This window comes from Ranitomeya imitator, chromosome 9 (assembly GCF_032444005.1).
Source record: "Ranitomeya imitator isolate aRanImi1 chromosome 9, aRanImi1.pri, whole genome shotgun sequence".
In the NCBI taxonomy this organism is placed as follows: domain Eukaryota; kingdom Metazoa; phylum Chordata; class Amphibia; order Anura; family Dendrobatidae; genus Ranitomeya; species Ranitomeya imitator.
In genome coordinates, this window is record NC_091290.1 from 150,333,704 (window position 1) to 150,354,290 (window position 20,587).

General features: G+C 47.1%; 1 protein-coding gene across 1 annotated transcript in view; it reads right to left on the reverse strand.

The window, feature by feature from the left end:
* BANP (BTG3 associated nuclear protein) overlaps nt 1-20,587 on the reverse strand; it is a 369,258-nt gene that overhangs the window by 347,974 nt on the left and 697 nt on the right. The gene's annotated exons all lie outside the window — the stretch shown is intronic.

Sequence of the window (20,587 nt, forward strand, 5' to 3'; positions counted from 1 at the left end):
GATATTGTACCTAAGAGCAGGACAAGATTTACCTCTTTACTCGTTCCTAGGACGGTCGATAACTCCTGTAAATAGGACAATCTTATTGTTCTTACATAACGCCGCATTTATAGGAAGACCTGAATCCCACTGTATTGGGGAGGAAAGCATGTTCTGTGGGGCACCGGCTAGTGTTACGTCCTCCTCACCAGTAAATGGAAGTTGTTGTTTTTCTCATTTGTACCGAGAATGAAATGCAGAACGTAAACCAGAAAGCATCGAGTCCAAGTAAGAAGTGATTAGAGGCTGAGGCAAGGCGGAAACCTTGATGAAATACGACAGGTTTTATTAAAAAGAAAAATCAAAGTTCTACTTCTTCTTCCTATATTATATTGTTATATTTGTGTGAATCTATGGGACCTAGTACTGACCCTATTCTGACTGACCCGGCTCTCACATTCATGGGGAGCCAATGATAATGCCATGCTATAACTGCCACATTACTGTGGTTCTCCGGATTAGGAAGTTGGCTCAACTTTGTAACATCAGTGGTCTGATAGGCGAGTATATGAGTATAGACCACATGTATACACATGCAGCACAGCACAGATATCCTGCCTACAGAGGACCATAAAGGCGCTATACAGGGGTCTGTCCTATGTACACGGGTTACATAGTTACATAGTTATTAAGGTTGAAGGAAGACTATAAGTCCATCTAGTTCAACCCATAGCCTAACCTAACATGCCCTAACATGTTGATCCAGAGGAAGGCAAAAAAAAAACCATGTGGCAAAGAGTAAGCTCCACATTGGGGAAAAAAATTCCTTCCCGACTCCACATACGGCAATCAGACTAGTTCCCTGGATCAACACCCTATCAAGGAATCTAGTGTATATACCCTGTAACATTATACTTTTCCAGAAAGGTATCCAGTCCCCTCTTAAATTTAAGTAATGAATCACTCATTACAACATCATACGGCAGAGAGTTCCATAGTCTCACTGCTCTTACAGTAAAGAACCCGGGTCTGTTATTATGCTTAAACCTTCTTTCCTCCAAACGTAGAGGATGACCCCTTGTCCCTGTTTCAGGTCTATGATTAAAAAGATCATCAGAAAGGCCTATCTTGGTATTGCAGACCCCCCAGTCCTGTGGTACAGACCCTGTTATTATGGAGTCTTTGAAGATTAAAAATAATGGTCTATCAATGACTGTACTTAATTCCTGCAGTACTCGAGGGTGTATCCCATCCGGGCCCGGAGATTTGTCAATTTTAGTGATTTTTAGACGCCGCCGCACTTCCTGCTGGGTTAAGCAGGTGACATTTAATTGGGAATTTTTATCACTAGACATTTTGTCTGCCATGGGATTTTCTTGTGTAAATACTGATGAAAAAAAGTCATTTAGCATATTGGCTTTTTCCTCATCCTCATCCACCATCTCACCCAGACTATTTTTAAGGGGGCCAACACTACCATTTTTTAGTTTCTTACTATTTATGTAGTTAAAGAATATTTTGGGATTATTTTTACTCTCTCTGGCAATGAGTCTCTCTGTCTCTATCTTTGCTGCCTTGATTTGCTTTTTACAGAATTTATTTAATTTTTTTTGTATTTATTTAATGCCTCCTCACTACCTACTTCCTTTAATTCTCTAAATGCTTTCTTTTTGTCACTTATTGTGCCCCTTACAGCTCTATTTAGCCATATTGGTTTCCTCCTATTTCTAATATGTTTATTCCCATACGGTATATACTGTGCACAGGTCCTATCCAGGATGCTAATAAACGTCTCCCATTTTCGTTGTGTATTTTTATGTCTCAGGATATCGTCCCAGTTAATTGCACCAAGATCCTCTCTCATCCGTTGGAAATTTGCCCTCCTGAAGTTTAGTGTCCTTGTAACCCCTCTACTACACATCTTTTTAACCCCTTTACCCCCAAGGGTGGTTTGCACGTTAATGACCAGGCCAATTTTTACAATTCTGACCACTGTCCCTTTATGAGGTTATAACTCCGAAACGCTTCAACGGATCCTGGTGATTCTGACATTGTTTTCTCGTGACATATTGTACTTCATGATAGTGGTAAAATTTCTTTGATAGTACCTGCGTTTATTTGTGAAAAAAACGGAAATTTGGCGAAAATTTTGAAAATTTCGCAATTTTCAAACTTTGAATTTTTATGCAATTAAATCACAGAGATATGTCACACAAAATACTTAATAAGTAACATTTCCCACATGTCTCCTTTACATCAGCATAATTTTGGAACCAATTTTTTTTTTTGTTAGGGAGTTATAAGGGTTAAAAGTTGACCAGCAATTTCTCATTTTTACAACACCATTTTTTTTTAGGGACCACGTCTCATTTGAAGTCATTTTGAGGGGTCTATATGATAGAAAATGCCCAAGTGTGACACCATTCTAAAAACTGCACCCCTCAAGGTGCTCAAAACCACATTCAAGAAGTTTATTAACCCTTCAGGTGTTTAATAGGAATTTTTGGAATGTTTAAATAAAAATGAACATTTAACTTTTTTACACAAAAAATTTACTTCAGCTCCAATTTGTTTTATTTTACCAAGGGTAACAGGAGAAATTGGACCCAAAAAGTTGTTGTCCAATTTGTCCTGAGTACGCCGATACCCCATATGTGGCAGTAAACCACTGTTTGGGCGCATGGGAGAGCTCGGAAGGGAAGGAGCGCTATTTGACTTTTCAATGCAAAATTGACAGGAATTGAGATGGGACGCCATGTTGCGTTTGGAGAGCCACTGATGTGCCTAAACATTGAAACCCCCCACAAGTGACACCATTTTGGAAAGTAGACCCCCTAAGGAACTTATCTGGATGTGTGGTGAGCACTTTGACCCACCAAGTGCTTCACAGAAGTTTATAATGCAGAACCGTAAAAATAAAAAATCATATTTTTTCACAAAAATTATATTTTTGCCCCCAATTTTTTATTTTTCCAAGGGTAAGAGAAGAAATTGGACCTCAAAAGTTGTTGTCCAATTTGTCCCGAGTACGCTGATACCCCATATGTGGCAGTAAACCACTGTTTGGGCGCATGGGAGAGCTCGGAAGGGAAGGAGCGCAGTTTGACTTTTCAATGCAAAATTGACAGAAATTGAGATGGGACGCCATGTTGCGTTTGGAGAGCCACTGATGTGCCTAAACATTGAAACCCCCCACAAGTGACACCATTTTGGAAAGTAGACCCCCTAAGGAACTTATCTAGAGGTGTGGTGAGCACTTTGACCCACCAAGTGCTTCACAGAAGTTTATAATGCAGAACCGTAAAAATAAAAAATCATATTTTTTCACAAAAATTATATTTTTGCCCCCAATTTTTTATTTTTCCAAGGGTAAGAGAAGAAATTGGACCTCAAAAGTTGTTGTCCAATTTGTCCCGAGTACGCTGATACCCCATATGTGGCAGTAAACCACTGTTTGGGCGCATGGGAGAGCTCGGAAGGGAAGGAGCGCCGTTTGACTTTTCAATGCAAAATTGACAGGAATTGAGATGGGACGCCATGTTGCGTTTGGAGAGCCACTGATGTGCCTAAACATTGAAACCCCCCACAAGTGACACCATTTTGGAAAGTAGACCCCCTAAGGAACTTATCTGGATGTGTGGTGAGCACTTTGACCCACCAAGAGCTTCACAGAAGTTTATAATGCAGAGCCATAAAAATAAAACAAAATTTTTTTCCCACAAAAATTATTTTTTAGCCCCCAGTTTTGTATTTTCCCTAGGGTAACAGGAGAAATTGGACCACAAAAGTTGTTGTCCAATTTGTCCTGAGTACGCTGATACCCCATATGTGGGGGGGAACCACCGTTTGGGCGCATGGGAGGGTTCGGAAGGGAAGGAGCGCCATTTGGAATGCAGACTTAGATGGAATGGTCTGCAGGCGTCACATTGCGTTTGCAGAGCCCCTAATGTACCTAAACAGTAGAAACCCCCCACAAGTGACACCATTTTGGAAAGTAGACCCCCTAAGGAACTCATCTTGATGTGTTGTGAGAGCTTTGAACCCCCAAGTATTTCACTACAGTTTATAACGCAGAGCCATGCAAATAAAAAATATTTTTTTTTCCACAAAAATTATATTTTAGCCCCCAGTTTTGTATTTTTCCAAGGTTAGCAGGAGAAATTGGACCCTAAATGTTGTTGTCCAATTTGTCGTGAGTACGCTGATACCCGATATGTGGGGGGGAACCACCGTTTGGGCGCATGGGAGGGCTCGGAAGGGAAGGAGCATCATTTGGAATGCAGACTTAGATGGATTGGTCTGCAGGCGTCACATTGCGTTTGCAGAGCCCCTAATGTACCTAAACAGTAGAAACCCCCCACAAGTGACCCCATATTGGAAACTAGACCCCTCAATGAACTTATCTAGATGTGTTGTGAGAACTTTGAACCCCCAAGTGTTTCACTACAGTTTATAACGCAGAGCCGTGAAAATAAAAAATCTTTTTGTTTTCCCACAAAAATTATTTTTTAGCCCCCAGTTTTGTATTTTCCCAAGGGTAACAGGAGAAATTGGTCCACAAAAGTTGTTGTCCAATTTGTCCTGAGTACGCTGATACCCCATATGTTGGGGTAAACCCCTGTTTGGGCACACAGGAGAGCTCGGAAGGGAAGGAGCACTGTTTTACTTTTTCAACGCAGAATTGGCTGGAATTGAGATCGGACGCCATGTCGTGTTTGGAGAGCCCCTGATGTGCCGAAACAGTGGAAACCCCCCAATTATAACTGAAACCCTAATCTAAACACACCCCTAACCCTAATTCCAACGGTAACCCTAACCACACCTCTAACCCTGACACACCCCTAACCCTAATCCCAACCCTATTCCCAACTGTAAATGTAATCTAAACCCTAACCCTAACTTTAGCCCCAACCCTAACTGTAGCCCCAACCCTAACCCTAGCCCTAACCCTAACCCTAGCCCTAACCCTAGCCCTAACCCTAGCCCTAACCCTAGCCCTAGCCCTAACCCTAGCCCTAACCCTAGCCCTAACCCTAACCCTAACCCTAGCCCTAACCCTAGCCCTAACCCTAGCCCTAACCCTAGCCCTAACCCTAGCCCTAACCCTAACCCTAGCCCTAACCCTAGCCCTAATGGGAAAATGGAAATAAATACATTTTTTTTTATTTTTCCCTAACTAAGGGGGTGATGAAGGGGGGTTTGATTTACTTTTATAGCGAGTTTTTTAGCGGATTTTTATGATTGGCAGCCGTCACACACTGAAAGACCCTTTTTATTGCAAAAAATATTTTTTGCAATACCACATTTTGAGAGCTATAATTTTTCCATATTTTGGTCCACAGAGTCATGTGAGGTCTTGTTTTTTGCGGGACGAGTTGACGTTTTTATTGAAAACATTTTTGGGCACGTGACTTTTTTTATCGCTTTTTATTCCGATTTTTGTGAGGAAGAATGACCAAAAGCCAGCTATTCATGAATTTCTATTGGGGGAGGCGTTTATACCGTTCCGCGTTTGGTAAAATTGATAAATCAGTTTTATTCTTCGGGTCAGTACGATTACAGCGATACCTCATTTATATCATTTTTTTATGGTTTGGTGCTTTTATACGATAAAAACTATTTTACAGAAAAAATAATTATTTTTGCATCGCTTTATTCTCAGGACTATAACTTTTTTATTTTTTTGCTGATGATGCTGTATGGCGGCTCTTTTTTTGCGGGACAATATGACGCTTTCAGCGGTACCATGGTTATTTATATCTGTCCTTTTGATCGCGTGTTATTCCACTTTTTGTTCGGCGGTATGATAATAAAGCGTTGTTTTTTGCCTCGTTTTTTTTTTTTTTTTCTTACGGTGTTTACTGAAGGGGTTAACTAGTGGGACAGTTTTATAGGTCGGGTCGTTACGGACGCGGCGATACTAAATATGTGTACTTTTATTGGTTTTTTTTTTTTATTTAGATGAAGAAATGTATTTATGGGAATAATATTTTTTTTTTTTTTCATTATTTTGAAATATTTTTTTTTTTTTTTTTTTACACATTTGGAAAATTTTTTTTTTACTTTTTTACTTTGTCCCAGGGGGGGACATCACAGATCAGTGATCTGACAGTTTGCACAGCACTCTGTCAGATCACTGATCTGATATGAGTGCAGGCTGCTTCACAGTGCCTGCTCTGAGCAGGCTCTGTGAAGCCACCTCCCTCCCTGCAGGACCCGGATCCGCGGCCATCTTGGATCCGGGGCTCGAGCAGGAAGGGAGGTGAGGAGACCCTCGCAGCAACGCGATCACATCGCGTTGCTGCGGGGGGCTCAGGGAAGCCCGCAGGGAGCCCCCTCCCTGCGCGGTGCTTCCCTGCACCGCCGGCACATCGCGATCATCTTTGATCGCGGTGTGCCAGGGGTTAATGTGCCGGGGGCGGTCCGTGACCGCTCCTGGCACATAGTGCCGGATGTCAGCTGCGATAAGCAGCTGACACCCGGCCGCGATCGGCCGCGCTCCCCCCGTGAGCGCGGCCGATCGGCTATGACGTACTATCCCGTCCAGGGTCAGATAAGCCCAGGGCACCTCGACGGGATAGTACGTCTAAGGTCACAGAGGGGTTAAAGGATACATGAAAACTTATTATTTTGTGATCGCTATTTCCCAAGTGACCCCCAACCCTTATATTTGATATGCGGTCTGGCCTGTTGGTTAATATTAGGTCTAGCAGTGCCCCCCTTCTTGTTGGGTCCTGAACCAGTTGTGAAAGGTAATTGTCTCTCATAATTGTCAGACACCGATTACCTTTGCTGGAACTGCAGGTTTCTGTTCCCCAATCTATTTCAGGGTAGTTGAAGTCCCCCATAATAATGACTTCTCCTTGAGTCGCAGCTTCATCTATTTGCTTTACGAGGATATTCTCCATTGCTTCCATTACTTTTGGAGATTTATAACAAACCCCTATCAGTAATTTATTATTTTTCCCGCTCCCCTTATCTCCACCCACAGGGATTCTACATTTTCATTAAATTCACCTATATTATCACGCCGGATGGGTTTTAAGGATGATTTTACATATAGACACACCCCACCCCCTCGCTTATCTGTACGGTCATTTCTGAACAGGCTGTAGCCCTGCAAGTTAACAGCCCAGTCATGGCTCTCATCCAGCCACGTTTCAGATATCCCCACCATGTCATAATTATGCTCCAACAACATTAGTTCTAATTCCTCCATTTTCTTGGCGAGGCTTCTGGCATTAGTATACATACATTTTATGTATCTCTCTGCACCTCTACTCTTTCTTAAATTATTAACTGTTCTAACCCCACCCCCCATGCCACCGCCACCCCCAACTTCCTTTTTTGTGCCCAGGTCTCTGTCTGCACTATCTTCCCCTCCTATAAAATGAATACCCCCCCAATTCCTAGTTTAAACACTCCTCCAACCTTCTAGCCATTCTCTCCCCCAGCACAGCTGCACCCTCCCCATTGAGGTGCAGCCCGTCCCTAGCGTAGAGCCTGTAGCCAACTGAGAAGTCGGCCCAGTTCTGCAGAAACCCAAACCCCTCCTTCCTACACCAATTCTTGAGCCACTTATTAACCTCCCTAATCTCCCGTTGCCTCTCTGGCGTGGCACGTGGTACCGGCAGTATTTCGGAGAATACCACGTTGGAGGTCCTTGCTTTCAGCTTGCAGCCTAATTCCCTGAAATCATCTTTAAGGACCTTCCACCTACCTCTAACTTTGTCATTTGTGCCAATGTGCACCATGACCGCTGGGTCCTCACCAGCCCCTCCCAATAATCTGTCCACCCGATCAGCGATGTGTCGGACTCGAGCGCCAGGTAGGCAGCACACCGTTCGACGATCCCTGTCTTTGTGACAGATTGCCCTATCTGTTCCCCTAATAATTGAGTCCCCCACTACCAGCACCTGTCTGCCCTGCTCTCCTATTTCCCTCCTTAGTGGAGCAGTCACTCCTCCGGCTTTCAGAGGACATGCCTGGCTGCAGCAGTGCTACCCCTGTACTGGCACCCCCCTCATCTGCCATGTGCACAGAGCCTTATGCCAACAATTCTGCAGCATGGCACACTTGAATATTCACGTCTATAGTTGGCAAATACCTAACCTGAGCCCCTTGTGCTTTGCTTAAAAATGCATCAGTAGTTATCGTCCAACCACCGACATATAATCTATGGCATCTGCAAACAATTTAAAACCATCGAAAAACAAAATCAATGTGCTTGGCACGTCACCGAGTCAGAAGGAAATGTCACAGTCAGTAGGAATGGATCTCGGGGTTGACGTACCACTTGTATTTGCACTGAGCATCCTTCTGCGAGAGCTAAAACCTCTGCCCTGTGGCTGCAAAGCAAAGAACCGGCGAAATAATCGTGGACCGTGAAAAGGTCAATAGCTGAAAGCACAGATCTGTACAAGTCAGATGTTATTTATCTTGGAATAACAGCTGGCTGTTACGGACAAAGAGCGTATCTCTGCCTTCATGTAACACGTCTGTAAAGTACAACCGTGGGCCAGCGCCATCCAAGGGATTGTACTTTAATTAATAGAAAAATAAAAAAAATATATTAATTTCCTATTTTTGCCAATTTGTTTTACTTGGCGAGTAATAATATCATTACAAATCTTCCTGGAAGATTAAAGAGCATTTTTCATATAAATGTAATTCTATGGAGACAGGCGAGTGAGGTGAATGCGCTCAGTTCCAAGGGGTAACTGGAAAGGCGAGATCTGCTTTTCTGGAGATACAGCTATCGGATGAACCTCAGGGACGGATTACTGGAGAAATGCATCCGCTCTTGTGTAATTAGCATCAAAGCTCACAAGTCCCGCTCTAAATACATTTATTTCGCTGACATGGATAGGTTTCACCCCCCACCCAGGTAATGTGCACTGACGTTACAGACCCCCAGAACCTCCTGATGTAACACTGGCAGCTGCAGCTCAGGAAGAACACATACTGCCTGAAGGAAGAGACCGAGAATTGTGATGTTTAGAGACCACGCCGTCCAGAACCATTATTTAACCATTTCATGGTCAGACTGTAAACTATTGAGAGATTGATGACCTGTCATCAGAATCCTATCATTAGGGGTCCTACGCCAGACACCACCATGCATCAGCTCTGTATAATGTGTGTCATGATCCAGGCCGGGGTTTGTTTCTTGTTATTTTCTCCCCGGTCTGGTCATGCGGGGGTTAACTTCTGCCTCGTTTTGGGTTCTGTGTGGCCATTTCAGTCTGCTGTGACCTGCAGACCAATGTCAGTGATAGTTCATGCTCCCAGGCTATAGCAGCTGACCCCTTGATACCGTGTATTGTCCTCTGCCTGTGTACTCTGCTCCTGTGACTTTCTTTCCTGCCACCTCGCTTTGTCTTAGTGTTCCCTCTCTGTTCTTGGATCTCTTGGTATGTGACCAGGCTTGTCTTCTGACCTGTTTTACGGTCTCTCGTCTCGGTTATATCTGTTCCCATCTGGCTCTGACTTCTGGCTTGTATTTGATGTGTATTGCTGTCACCTCTGGTACTTCTTGTCTTGACGGTTTCTGACTCGGCTCGTCTGACCACTCTTTTGTCACTTGGTGGCACTTGTGCTGCTGCTCAGTGGTGTTATGGCTGTGTGTGCAACCTCTCTTCCCTCACCAGCATCCCCTGGTGGAGGTTGCACTATACTGCACTGCAGCAGAATTACAAAGTGTACCTGTGTCACCAGTGCCACCAGGCATGATAAGTGGGGGAGCTGGATGTTAGACCCCTAGCAATCTAGTATCAATATCTCAGTCCTGGGAAACACCCTGGCATGTGCAAGAGGTAATATTATGCTCTTCAGGGCTTTTTAGGGTTACATATAAACCATTGTGAGATTTCTATATCTTTTTCTTAAAAGGGAACTAGCTGTGATGAAAATGGTCTCTGATCTACAGGCAGGATGTTTTGGGACAGGAGGAGCTGATCAGATTGAGCTACAGGTTTGTGGGAAAAATTTATGTAAAACTTGCACTTTCTTCAATGAAATCCCTGCTGTTTGCATGGATGAGTTCAGTAGGCGGTCCTAGCCAATGACTGACAGTCCTCCCTGTATGACAGTGATTGACAGCATTCTCTTCATGCAGGACCACGCACTGGACTCCTATACATACACAGTAGGGCTTTCAATGATTACAAGTTATACTAAATTTTATGATTTATTTTTTTTATAATGTTTACATTGCACACTAAATAACCTGGTGAAATATTCAGATTATTACAGTTTTGTGGATACGTATTACGAGTTGGTTATTTGCTTTTATGAAACGCTGACATAAGTATCATGTATGGAATAATTTAGGACAGAAAATATGTTTTATAAGAGTAAAACCAGACAGCAGACTGAATGAAGGTTTATCACAGCAGCATTCCCTGCACTTCCAGGATACTAGGAGCCCTGTGTAGATGTTTTCCTCTGATGATTCCCTGAAGGACAGAACTTTACAGCAGCAGATAAATCATTATTTTATTTGCCGATAACTTGCCGTCCAAACTTCAGGACGCCAAATCCACATCCAACTCATACTGCATCCATCTAGCGCACTCACACGGTAATATACTATGTCATCTGAGGTCCAGAGGACAGAGGGAAAACATTCAGCGATGGAAAGGTTTCCCTACCTCCTCCTCTGGTATCAGTTTTCATCATGGTGTAAAAAAAAAAAAAAGGAGAATGTAGCACGGAGCTCAGATGTGGCCATGTAAACAATTTTTGATACGGCATGTGGTAAGTCAAAGCAGCAAAAGTGCGCTATGCATCAGTAATTGTATGAAAGGGTAACACAAAAATATACAGATCGCGCAAAATAGATAAAAAGGCGTTGTCTCGTGTTGTTAAAAGGGTAAAACTGAAAACCCAGCAACTTTGCAATCTATTTATTAAAAATCATCTCCATTCTCAATGAACAGAAGGATATTTCAAGGTCTCCTGCGCTCCGTCTAGTTCTCCCGCGCTCCCTCAGGTGCTCCCGCACTCCCCTCAAGTGCTCCCGCACTCCCCTCAAGTGCTCCCGCACTCCCCTCAAGTGCTCCCGCACTCCCCTCAAGTGCTCCCGCACTCCCCTCAAGTGCTCCCGCACTCCCCTCAAGTGCTCCCGCACTCCCCTCAAGTGCTGCCGCACTCCCCTCAAGTGCTCCCGCACTCCTCTCAAGTGCTCCCGCACTCCCCTCAGGTGCTCCCGCACTCCCCTCAGGTTCTCCTGCGCTCCCTCAAGTTCTCCTGCGCTCCCCTCAAGTTCTCCTGCGCTCCCCTCACGTTCTCCTGCGCTCCCTTCGGTGCTCCTGCGCTCCCTTCGGTGCTCCTGCACTCCCTCACGTTCTCCTGCGCTCCCCTCACGTTCTCCTGCGCTCCCCTCACGTTCTCCTGCGCTCCCCTCACGTTCTCCTGCGTTCCCCTCACGTTCTCCTGCGCTCCCTTCGGTGCTCCTGCACTCCCTCAAGTTCTCCTGCGCTCCCCTCAGGTTGTCCTGCGCTCCCCTCAGGTTCTCCTGCGCTCCCTTCGGTCCTCCTGCACACCCTCACGTTCTCCTGCGCTCCCCTCACGTTCTCCTGCGCTCCCCTCACGTTCTCCTGCGCTCCCCTCACGTTCTCCTGCGCTCCCCTCACGTTCTCCTGCGCTCCCCTCAAGTTCTCCTGCGCTCCCCACAAGTTCTCCTGCGCTCCCTCAGTGCTCCTGCACTCCCTCAAGTTCTCCTGCACTCCCTCAAGTTCTCCTGTGCTCTCGGTGCTCCTGCACTCCCCTCAAGTGCTTCTGTGCTCCCTCAAGTGCTCCTGCGCTCCCTCAAGTTCTCCAGCGCTCCCCTCAGTGCTCCTGCACTCCCCTCAAGTTCTCCTGTGCTCCCTCAAGTTCTCCTGCGCTCCCTCAAGTTCTCCTTCTCTTTCTTGGTGCTACTGAACTCCCCTCAAGTTCTCCTGCTCTCCCTCAGTGCTCCCGCACTCCCCTCAAGTGCTCCCGCACTCCCCTCAAGTGCTGCCGCACTCCCCTCAAGTGCTCCCGCACTCCTCTCAAGTGCTCCCGCACTCCCCTCAGGTGCTCCCGCACTCCCCTCAGGTTCTCCTGCGCTCCCTCAAGTTCTCCTGCGCTCCCCTCAAGTTCTCCTGCGCTCCCCTCACGTTCTCCTGCGCTCCCTTCGGTGCTCCTGCGCTCCCTTCGGTGCTCCTGCACTCCCTCACGTTCTCCTGCGCTCCCCTCACGTTCTCCTGCGCTCCCCTCACGTTCTCCTGCGCTCCCCTCACGTTCTCCTGCGTTCCCCTCACGTTCTCCTGCGCTCCCTTCGGTGCTCCTGCACTCCCTCAAGTTCTCCTGCGCTCCCCTCAGGTTGTCCTGCGCTCCCCTCAGGTTCTCCTGCGCTCCCTTCGGTCCTCCTGCACCCCCTCACGTTCTCCTGCGCTCCCCTCACGTTCTCCTGCGCTCCCCTCACGTTCTCCTGCGCTCCCCTCACGTTCTCCTGCGCTCCCCTCACGTTCTCCTGCGCTCCCCTCACGTTCTCCTGCGCTCCCCTCACGTTCTCCTGCGCTCCCCTCACGTTCTCCTGCGCTCCCCTCAAGTTCTCCTGCGCTCCCCACAAGTTCTCCTGCGCTCCCTCAGTGCTCCTGCACTCCCTCAAGTTCTCCTGCACTCCCTCAAGTTCTCCTGTGCTCTCGGTGCTCCTGCACTCCCCTCAAGTGCTTCTGTGCTCCCTCAAGTGCTCCTGCGCTCCCTCAAGTTCTCCAGCGCTCCCCTCAGTGCTCCTGCACTCCCCTCAAGTTCTCCTGTGCTCCCTCAAGTTCTCCTGCGCTCCCTCAAGTTCTCCTTCTCTCCCTTGGTGCTACTGAACTCCCCTCAAGTTCTCCTGCTCTCCCTCAGTGCTCCTGCACTCCCCTCAAGTGCTACTGTGCTCCTCCAGTGCTCCTGCGCTCATTCTGTGCTGCAGAGGCAAAGGTACCAAAGTGCACAGTAGGACCAAGTGGAGATACAATGCCAAAGCCACTGGTCCAAATTGTCAAACATCAGAGGTGCATGCCCCCCACCCCTCCCCAACCAAGCAGGAAGCCAAAAGGCAGAAAAGTGGTGTGCTCCTGAAAAAAAGGGGATGCAAAGGTACATAATTCACTATAATCGAAATTACCATGTGTGCAAAATCATGAGGTTCATGAGGGAAAAAAATTGCTACTGTGAACTTGTAAATTTACTTACACTGGTCTGTGTATGCATAATGCTCCTTAGTGCAAGAGTCATTATCTTAGTTCACGATTTTAATTCATTCTTTGGATACCAAAAAAACAGTAATTATTTTTATGAGCAGAAACTAAGCACCCATTCACATGAAAAAGAAAATTCTCTATAGCTGAAAGTGTTGCCTGTTCCCCTGAGCTTTGTGTGTGAGCAGCGTGTGAGACATGTGAAAATCTCCTGACCTCTGTGGTCTCAGGACCAGATAATCAATGCTGACATGATCTAATGAAAAACTGAGGTTTAGGTTTTCCCAGAGTCTGTTCAGCCTTATCCAATTCATTTTTCTATGTTTTTTTATGAACATGTAAGAGTTATTCCAGGAGGTGAAGGAGGGCAAAAATGAAAAAAAAAACTGCCCAGAAATTGTTAGTTTTGGTCCCAAATGATATCTGGCGGTGAAGAACTGCTTCCTATGGAGATTGCTGGGGGATTACAAAGTCTACATGAAACAGCTTTAATTAAATTCTTCAGGTCGGTTTCTATGCTACAGACACCCTATGATTTGGAGATACATCACCTGGATATACTTTAATTAAGCAGAGCTATATAGGAAATTTTTTTTTTTTTTTTCATAGAATCTTTTATCTAAAAAAAAAGAAGACACTGATCAGAATCATATGCTTGCAAGACGCCCGATTGTGTGTCATTATCTACCAAAATTCAGGTTAGAATATGAAACCCCGATTATGGTGTGAAGAAAGCAGAGTTTCACACATAAAGCGGTCAATAAATGTTGCAGGCAGATGTTTGCGGGAAATCATCAAGTACCCAACAGTGCGTGCTTCCTGGGGCTTTTCAACACTTTCGACGCATTTTATGGGGTCTGTGTTGATTATTTTAAATGTTGCATGCTCTAGGCGTTTTTCATGCATTTTTTCCATACAATACTCTTTCGAACATATATAAAGAAGAAGTATGTGGAAAACAAATGTCTACATATGAATATATTCCATATAAATGCTATTTACGATCCAAACAATATGGGAACCAAAAAGCACCACAAATGCTTCTGAGGGGGAAGCTTAATATGTTCATATGAGATTTTCCTGGTGGAATAAGCAAAAGACCCCCATATTTGCAGCTTGCACTGATGGTCTGTGCTTATTGAAATACACTATTGTGCATCCTATAGATCGAAAACTAATCTCCAGCGCATCTGTTGTCTGATCAGTGTCTCCCAAGTTTGCACTTGGACAAACACATTCCTTCACCTTTCTGTAAGACTTTCCCAAAGGAATAACCCATCCACAAACAAGATCATGACGAGCAAGCTCGGAAGACTGCACTTCTGAAAGCAAAACTTTATGAGAGACCCCAAGAGAACTCAGAAATGAGAGATGATGTTGGGAAGAGCCATCTGGCCCAGTTTATGGAGTTACACAGATATCAGGGATTGGGAGGACAGATAGTACTTCAAGCGCTTGGGACTGATGGATCGGAACCGTATCGAGGGTGTTGATTTTCACAGCTGGACACCGAGAGGGAAGATTCTGAGACAAGAACCATCACTTTTAATTTATATTCCAGATACTTTGTGCAGCGATAAAAAAAAACAAAACGCAATGGGGTCAAAGACTAAAAGTAACGTCAAAGTTAAAACAAGAACTTGTTTTTAATAAATAAAAATGGTCTTCCTTTAAGAAAATCAGCCCAAGGCCTTAATCACCCGTCTGTGTTGCGCCCATTTTTTCATGGATAGAACATGTGTACCCATTAAAATCTAGGGTGCTAGTCACATGTCCATTGATGAAAAATGACTATACAAGTGTATGGGTAGGAGAAAAATAAATACCACACACAAGAAACCGTGCCCCCCGACCTGACTGACAGCAGCAGCAGTGTATTTGTATGAGCATCTTATTCACCGAAATTAAAAGCTAAAATCCGCAACTTTACTGTAACAAAATCTGCTCACATTTACATATAGGGAATTTCACGTGCGTATTCTGAAGATCACATCTACATTTTCTGGGGATTTGTGAAGAATTCCACCATGTTTTAACCTGGCCTAAAGCAGTGGTCTGCAACCGACGTGAAACTACGACTCCCAGCATCCTTCTACATCCAATGGTCTGGGCATATTAGGAGCTACAACTCTGCTGAGCGATTCCTCGAAGCAGGTGCACCGTAGGAATTTGATCGGGAGCAACGAATGGTCCACATCTGGTACCCGTGTCCAATTACACCTGTGGTGCGATCGCATATTCTGGACTAATAATACCATCCATGCATTTTTCAGTAATTGTTTTCACTCTGAATATTAAGCTACCAGAGACTGACTGCCAAGTGCAACACCGCACGTGTCACCGCCCGTCCAAATAAAACAAGACTTCCAAGGGATCTCTGCATTTTAATTCCAGATTGGACACAGATGATCATATGCTGCATTATAAGACCGGGGTCGAAATATGGAGCTTTGGAGGATATAAAGAAGGCCTGTCTTGTTTTTTTAAGCATTTTGTGTAGTCAAATTTTAAGATTAGCGCCAGATAATATTTAAGAAATAAAGGATTGGGATTTTCAGACTTCCAAGATGTACATCCTTTCGTTATTCTGAGATCATATCACCAGGAAAATATTCCAGCAACTCAAGAGAAACTGACGTCTAATCGGACACAGATCTCGCCCTGAGCCCTCGGCAGCCATAAGTCAAACATTTCGCACCTCCAGCCTGACAATACTGTGAATCGGGCGCTGCAGGTGTTCTGTGTCTTATGAGATTCCGGGCTGAGATCTCTCCAAAACGGAGACAGAATAAATAGGTTTTCTATTACCCTGACCAGAGCGAGTGCAAAGCCTCCGGTCTATGACATCTCGGTGACACTCCACCACATACATCTATGTTCCAGCACAAGCTGCAGATGTGCTGGCCGCAAACTATTCATTGCTAAAATGTATCACAAGCACAGATGACGGCTCAGGGATGGCTCATCAATTACATTTACATGACAGTATTATTAGTCAGGAGAGCCTTCGCATCCATCATGCGTGAATTCCATTTCTCTATTGTTAGAACGGAACACAGACAGTCGCCTAACGCAGATGTGAACAGAGTCCAATGGATATTCCTTTTATTCATACCCACTCCAGTAGTCGGCTTAAAAAAATGCAAAAAAAACCACGAACAGTGTATTCTGCACTAATATTACATCGAAGCCTGTGCTGCTGAGAGCTAATACTGGGGCAAAAATGCTCTTATATCAGACTTTTCTAAAACTGAGCATTAGGCTGGCCAGACATCGGAGATAGCTGTCAGCAGGACATTCATTTGGCAGACAGATATCTCTCCTGACGCTCAGCCGAGCGCTCATGTGTTTTTAATGAGAGGAAAAAGACAATGCCAAACTCCTCTGGCAGTGACTTATCTTCCCTGAAGACAAAATGATTGGCCGCTGAAATTCTGACTGCCTGATCCTTATGACCCCCAATATCATCTGTTGGGGGAGTCAGAACTCTATGCACACCAGATGGTGGGGCAGATTCCGATGACTTTTATCTGGGGTGTATATGGGTCTTTATAGACTGGGCATACACTACCCACACAGGTTATGTTGTCGACCATTTAAGCTCTGGGCTCCCCATGATCTCAGCTGTATGATACCAAGATCACGAGGTCTCTGCAGCCTCACAGCCAATGACGGGCGAGGTCTCTGCAGCCTCACAGCCAATGACGGGCGAGGTCTCTGCAGCCTCACATCCAATGACTGGCGAGGTCTCTGCAGCCTCACAGCCAATGATTGGCGAGGTCTCTGCAGCCTCACATCCAATGACGGGCGGGGTCTCTGCAGCCTCACATCCAATGACGGGCGGGGTCTCTGCAGCCTCACATCCAATGACTGGCGAGGTCTCTGCAGCCTCACAGCCAATGACGGGCGGGGTCTCTGCAGCCTCACATCCAATGACGGGCGGGGTCTCTGCAGCCTCACATCCAATGACGGGCGAGGTCTCTGCAGCCTCACATCCAATGACGGGCGAGGTCTCTGCAGCCTCACATCCAATGACTGGCGAGGTCTCTGCAGCCTCACATCCAATGACTGGCGAGGTCTCTGCAGCCTCACATCCAATGACTGGCGAGGTCTCTGCAGCCTCACATCCAATGACTGGCGAGGTCTCTGCAGCCTCACAGCCAATGACTGGCGAGGTCTCTGCAGCTTCACATCCAATGACTGGCGAGGTCTCTGCAGCCTCACATCCAATGACGGGCGAGGTCTCTGCAGCCTCACATCCAATGACTGGCGAGGTCTCTGCAGCCTCACATCCAATGACTGGCGAGGTCTCTGCAGCCTCACATCCAATGACTGGCGAGGTCTCTGCAGCCTCACATCCAATGACGGGCGGGGTCTCTGCAGCCTCACATCCAATGACTGGCGAGGTCTCTGCAGCCTCACATCCAATGACTGGCGAGGTCTCTGCAGCCTCACAGCCAATGATTGGCAACGCTCTCACTGGACAAATTTTTAGTCTCGAGTCACACACAACGTCCGTCTTAAGAGACCACAATGCAAGTGACTACAGCACGTGGCCTCGGTGTGAACTGGTTATTGTTCTTTGCACTAAAGGTACCGTCACATTTAACGACGCTGCAGCGATATAGACAATGATCCCGATCGCTGCAGCGTCGCTGTGTGGTCGCTGGAGAGCTGTCACAAAGACAGCTCTCCAGCGACCAACGATGCGAAGTCCCCTGGTAACCAGGGTAAACATCGGGTTACTAAGCGCAGGGCCGCGCTTAGTAACCCGATGTTTACCCTGGTTACCAGCGTAAACATAAAAAAGAAACAAACACTACATACTTACCTTCCGCTGTCTGTCCTCCGGCGCTGTGCTTCTCTGCACTGACTGTGAGCGCCAACCAGAAAGCACAGCGGTGACGTCACCGCTGTGCTCTGCTTTCCGGCTGGCGCTGACACAGTGCAGAGAAGCACAGCGCCGGAGGACAGACAGCGGAAGGTAAGTATGTAGTGTTTGGGTTTTTTTACATTTACGCTGGTAACCAGGGTAAACATCGGGTTACTAAGGGCGGCCCTGTCACAGCAGGATCCTGATCGCTGCTGCCTGTCAAACTGAACGATATTGCTAGGCAGGACGCTGCAACGTCACGGATCGCTAGCGATATCGTTCAGTGTGAAGGTACCTTTAATGTCACATGACAAATATTGCTTCGTATAACGGGAGCCTCGGGTCGTAAATCATCAAGCTATTTTGTGAGAGTTCCAGTGTAAACCTTCTTGAAAGGTTGCACAATTTTGACTTTTCGCCATCTTTACACCAGTCTCTGACAGCTCTACCCAGGCTGGGAAAAGTGGGTGGAGCTTAGGTGGGATGGGGCGTGGCTAAGAATACCCAATAATTCCATATTAGGACAGCAGCCACTGACCGGCCTCATTGTCGCCTCTTGCTCCCACCTTAATAAATTTCGATTGGTATAAAAAACACCGTCTTGATAAATCAGGTCTTTACAGTAGAAAAAAATAAAAAAATTAACAAGAAAGGTGGCACCCAAGTTCCACTGCAGCACGACCACAACAATACTGTACAGAGGTAACAGGCTGATGGAATAGCTTCCGATAAGAGCTTACCGGACTAGCTGGATCAGTGACCCGGATATCACTGGTTCCTAGGGGTGACTGCGCCAGCTATCACTGGTTCCTATAGGTGACTGCGCCAGCTATCACTGGTTCCTAGGGGTGACTGCGCCAGCTATCACTGGTTCCTATAGGTGACCGCGCCAGCTATCACTGGTTCCTATAGGTGACCACGCCAGCTATCACTGGTTCCTAGGGGTGACTGCGCCAGCTTTCACTGGTTCCTATAGGTGACCACGCCAGCTATCACTGGTTCCTATGGGTGACTGCGCCATCTATCACTGGTTCCTATGGGTGACTGCGCCATCTATCACTGGTTCCTATGGGTGACTGCGCCAGCTATCACTGGTTCCTATGGGTGACCACGCCAGCTATCACTGGTTCCTATGGGTGACCACGCCAGCTATCACTGGTTCCTATGGGTGACCACGCCAGCTATCACTGGTTCCTATGGGTGACCGCGCCAGCTATCACTGGTTCCTATGGGTGACTGCGCCATCTATCACTGGTTCCTATGGGTGACTGCGCCAGCTATCACTGGTTCCTATGGGTGACTGCGCCAGCTATCACTGGTTCCTATGGGTGACTGTGCCATCTATCACTGGTTCCTATGGGTGACTGCGCCAGCTATCACTGGTTCCTAGGGGTGACTGTGCCATCTATCACTGGTTCCTAGGGGTGACTGTGCCATCTATCACTGGTTCCTATGGGAGACTGCGCCAGCTATCCCTGGTTCCTATGGGAGACTGCGCCAGCTATCCCTGGTTCCTATGGGTGACTGCGCCAGCTATCCCTGGTTCCTATGGGTGACTGCGCCAGCTATCACTGGTTCCTATGGGTGACTGTGCCATCTATCACTGGTTCCTATGGGTGACTGCGCCAGCTATCACTGGTTCCTAGGGGTGACTGTGCCATCTATCACTGGTTCCTATGGGAGACTGCGCCAGCTATCCCTGGTTCCTATGGGAGACTGCGCCAGCTATCCCTGGTTCCTATGGGTGACTGCGCCAGCCATCACCGGATCCTATGGGTGACTGCGCCAGCCATTAGTGGTTCCTATGGGTGACTGTGCCATGTATCACTGCTTACTATGGGTGACCCCGCCAGCTGTGACTGGTTGCTATGGGTGACCCCGCCAGCTGTGACTGGTTGCTACGGGTGACCCCGCCAGCTGTGACTGGTTGCTACGGGTGACCCCGCCGGCTGTGACTGGTTGCTATGGGTGACCCCGCCAGCTGTGACTGGTTGCTACGGGTGACCCCGCCGGCTGTGACTGGTTGCTATGGGTGACCCCGCCGGCTGTGACTGGTTGCTATGGGTGACCCCGCCTGCTGTGACTGGTTGCTATGGGTGACCCCGCCGGCTGTGACTGGTTGCTACGGGTGACCCCGCCGGCTGTGACTGGTTGCTATGGGTGACCCCGCCGGCTGTGACTGGTTGCTATGGGTGACCCCGCCGGCTGTGACTGGTTGCTATGGGTGACCCCGCCGGCTGTGACTGGTTGCTATGGGTGACCCCGCCGGCTGTGACTGGTTGCTATGGGTGACCCCGCCGGCTGTGACTGGTTGCTATGGGTGACCCCGACAGGCTGTGACTGGTTGCTATGGGTGACCCCGACCGGCTGTGACTGGTTGCTATGGGTGACCCCGACCGGCTGTGACTGGTTGCTATGGGTGACCCCGCCGGCTGTGACTGGTTGCTATGGGTGACCCCGCCGGCTGTGACTGGTTGCTATGGGTGACCCCGCCAGCTGTGACTGGTTATTATGGGTGACCCCG